Source organism: Petaurus breviceps, unplaced genomic scaffold (genome assembly GCF_028583685.1).
Source record: "Petaurus breviceps papuanus isolate PSGF00001 unplaced genomic scaffold, PetGlider_PUasm1.0 183, whole genome shotgun sequence".
Taxonomy (NCBI): Eukaryota; Metazoa; Chordata; class Mammalia; order Diprotodontia; family Petauridae; genus Petaurus; species Petaurus breviceps.
Window position 1 is genome coordinate 14,866,199 of NW_027185791.1, and position 4,106 is coordinate 14,870,304.

At 45.8% G+C, this 4,106-nt stretch overlaps 1 protein-coding gene across 10 annotated transcripts in view; it reads right to left on the minus strand.

Annotated features, from left to right (window-relative positions):
• The window catches only part of RAI1 (retinoic acid induced 1), a 325,207-nt gene that overhangs the window by 172,804 nt on the left and 148,297 nt on the right, over positions 1–4,106 (minus strand). Inside the window, exon 1 of one of the 10 annotated variants that reach the window (XR_011168271.1) lies at positions 309–331. The exons of 6 other annotated variants lie outside the window; for them this stretch is intronic. The gene's annotated coding sequence lies outside the window, so the exon portion shown is untranslated. Of the gene's footprint in view, positions 1–43; positions 139–308; positions 382–4,106 lie in introns of those variants that run through there. 3 more of the 10 variants (XR_011168267.1, XM_069087888.1, XM_069087884.1) reach the window with 3 other exon arrangements.

Consider the following 4,106-nt stretch of genomic DNA (forward strand, 5'->3'; position numbering starts at 1 on the left):
GAGAGAGAGAGAGAGAGAGAGAGAGAGAGAGAGAATAACACACCTGCAGCTTTCTCGGTTCTGCTTAGCCAGCTGTGTCCGAAGCACTGACTAAACAGGAAAAATACAGCATTCCGGACTCCAAGGTTTGTGTATCTTTGGGGATTTAGCTTGGACCGTGGCTGGCAAATCAGATCCGACAGCAATCGGTGGCTTCTGGGTATTGGGGGACCGGGGAGGGTGATAACGTAGCACTTCCCCACTTTTTAAAGGGAGCCTCGGGGGAACCTGAAGGGTCCCTAAGCTCTCAAGCTTCAAAGAGCTTTCACCTTGAGAGATGCTGAAGATAGCGCCCTCCGGCTGGTGTTCCCAGCCTCACGGTGGCTGGTCCTATCTTGGACTCGACCCTCCCACCAGGCGCCACTGAGACTGTGCTCCCCCACCCCCCACCCCCAGTGCATACTTCAGGCCCCCAGCCCTTCTACCCCTCTATCCTTCTACCCTCTACGGTACAGCTGGCGGGGAGATGAAACATATCGCATCACAGCTCTGTGTGTGTGTGTGTGTCTGTCTGTCTCTCCCTCCTCACTCCCTCCATCCTTTCCTCCCCCCTCCCTCCTCCCTCCCTACAGATGACAGACACCCTTATAATTATTCCCACCAATATCTAATCTCCTGCTTTTTTTTTTTTTTTTTCCTTTCCCCCCTTTTTTCGGGCCCTCCCTCTGTCTCTAAATTTCCCCGGTTATTTTCACATCTAGTGTGTGTGTGTGTGTGTGTGTGTGTGTTGTGTGTGTTGTGTGTTTGTCTGTCTGTCGGGGGTAGGGGGAGGGCACAGCTACCCAATTAGTACGCCTTCTCTGCCTTTTCCTCCCAACCCCTGTAGTTTCTGCGCTCTCCAAAGCCGGCCCCTGTTTGTAGACCAGGGCTAAGGATAAGAACCCTGGAGAGTGAGCTTTTATATTTATCTCCTAGCAGCGCGCCTCCGGCGCCCCCACCCCTCTTTCTCTCCACAATAGTGGCTCCGCTCTGACTAATCACTCTTCCTTGTTCCACCTTTTCTCTCCCCATCCCCCTCCCACCTCCGCCCCCAGCCTCACAGGCTCCTGGTCCCCAGTCTCTGCCCGGCTCTACCGCTGTTTTCCCTGGATGGACCACAGAGCAGGTTATCAGTGTATCTTTGGGGCATTATAACATTTTACATTCCCGACCCCTGGTTCCACTCTGGGACCTCTTTTCTGAGGAATATCGACCAAGACAGAATATTTGATAAATTGCCTCCACTCCTTAAAATAATCTGTAGGGACCCTCAAATCCAGCAACCCCCAGGATATGTGGGGCTCAGGAAGAAGAAGGCAGAGGTAATGAAGTACAAGTGGAGCTCTGGCATGGGCCTGGAGAAATCCCGACCTCAGATCCTGTCCACTAGCTTGCTGTGGGAACTTGGGAAACTCATTTCCCCTTTTTGGGTCCATATATTTTTATCTGTAAATTGAGAAGTTTGCACTAAATTATTTCTAAGGTCCCTTCTAGCTATGATATTCTACTCACAAGGAGAGAGGGGCCTCCAATCCAAGCCCTCAAACAGATCTACTGTGTGACCTGGGCAAGAACATTTAATCTTTCTATAGGTTGGCTTACCTTTCCAGCAGTTTTAAGTTGAAATCAGATGGTCCTACTTCGTTTGAAAGGAGGGAATCCCAATAAGCATCTCTTCTCCCTTGTCTGTTCAAGTGGGTCCTAGGGCATGGGCTGGGATTTAGCTAGACTCATTTTTCTTAGTTCAAGCCTGGCCTCAGACACTTACTAGCTGTGTGACCCTGAGCAAGTCACTTAAAGCAGTTTGTTTCAGTTCCTCATCTGTAAAATAAGCTGAAGGAAATGGCGAACTGCTTCAGTATCTTTGCCAAGAAAACCCCAAAATGGAGTCATGGAGGGCTGGACAGGACTGAGCAAGAGCAAGGCAGCTTTCCTAAATGTGTGCCTAAGAATGATTCTGTTTTCTCAGTTCAATGAAACCTGGTGCAAAGTTGGACGATCAAACTTCTTCGATTACTACTTATTTATGTGCCCAGCTCTATGAGGACTGCTAGGGAGAAAGACTGAGGCTCAAAAGACCTAAGGAGGCAAACAGTGTGTGATAAGTGCCTTATGGGTAATACAGACACTAGGGAGTTCCAAGGAGGGGAACTCACAAAGCACTGGGGGGATACTTCATGGAGAAGATAGGACCCAAGATGGTTATTTGAAAGATGGGTGGGATTTGAATTTGGGGAGAAGTGGGAGGGAATGAGGTAGTAACAGTGGAGTTAGCAAATACCTAGGGAAAAGCTGAAAGCCTATGTGGGGACTGTAGGACTGAGGCCTGCTTCTCCCACTTTTGATGCTGGTACCAAGATTACCCAGAATGTTCCTATATTTGTATTTGGGAGACTGGACCTGTGCACGCCACATCTGCTCTTACCAGATATCCCCTTCTCTTCTAGCTTGCCTCCTCTTTACCACACAGAGTCACAAAGTGAACCCCAGCCCCAGTCATAGACCAAATCCTAACACAGACCACTAGAGCTGACAGAGAACTTAGAGATCATATCCATCCCCTTCATTTTACAAGTAAGGAAACTGAGGAGCAAAGAGGGACAGTGTCCAAGGTCATTCAGTCAGTTTGTGGCAGGCAGGGGAACAGATTTCATGTTTCCTGACTCTTTAGTCTAGTGTTTTCTATTATACCACATTGTCTTTCTCCCAAATCTGGGTTTCCACCATCTTCTTCCTCACTCTACCCTCCAACCTTGGGGAGGAATGAAATGTTTCCTTCGCTTCCCTCTGTGGTAAAATTTAGGTTTTCCTAAAAGCTCAACCTACCCATTGCCAAGGCTCTTCACAGCCTAAACTCTCAACTAGAACTCTGAGCTGAGATGGCTGTTCCTTTATCTCTGGCTTCCAGGTTAGCTTAGTACACTTCATGTTTTTCCATGGCCCTGCTGACCCCTAACCCTAGTCACACACTGAACCCAACTCCAGGCATAGACAGACTCCCTAACCTCAAGGAACCATCTCAGAAAGGCAATTAACAAGGGACTTGTAGTCAGAAGCAACCGGGGTTTGAATCCTCCCAAAGTCCCTTCAAATGGCAGTGTTTGTGGGCGAGTCACTAAATGCCTCTGAAATTTTCCTGGGGAAAATAAAGAGATAATAATACAGTCTAACTCACAGGCTTTTTGTGAGATCAAATGAGAGAAGGGATAGAAAGCCCTTTGAAAACTTTAGAGCATGATGTAAATGTGAATTATTAAGGTGTCAGCTAACTGTGTCTGTGGATAGCTTTGAGCCAATCTATTTCCATACAACTCCCAGCACATGCCCTAATGACAGGGATTCATAACATCAGCCTTGCATCCAAAGGATGGTATATATAAAAGCAAACAACGGAAGCAGTGTTGCAATGGAAAGAGCCCCAAACTTGGAATCAGGAGACCTGGGTTCAAATACTACCTCCTTTGACACCTACTAGCTGCATGAACACAGACAAGTTACTTAGATCTGTTAGCCTCAGTTTCCTCATATGTAAAATGAAGACAATAACACCTCTTAAGGCTGTTGTAAGGAAAGTGTTTTGCAAGTTCTAGTTTGTGTGAGTATTATTTATTAAGTATCTACTTTGTGCCCACTCAACAAGTATTTACTTATTAAGCACCTACTGTGTCCTAGACACTGTGACAAGTGCTGACTATAGAAAGACAAAAATGAAACAGTCTCTGCCCTCAAGGAGCTCAAGTTTTACAGGGGAAGACATTATACAGTTATCCCTTTCACGTCGAGACTTTCCCCACTGAGGTTTCACTATATCTAGGGTTGGCATAAGAAATTAAATGGGAATTTTTTTGGAGTTTTGCAGAAGCCACAGGTGACATGCAAAGGTCAGCAGACACAGAAAAAGTTTAGAAACTCGGAATTACATATATATATGCATATGAATATGTATATCTATCTAGTATTGTATGATATCAATATACTACCTATCTAGTATTATATATCAACATACTATGCATCTGTCTAGTATTGTGTAATATCAATATACTATCTATGTATCTATCTAGCATTATATAATATCAACATACTATCTA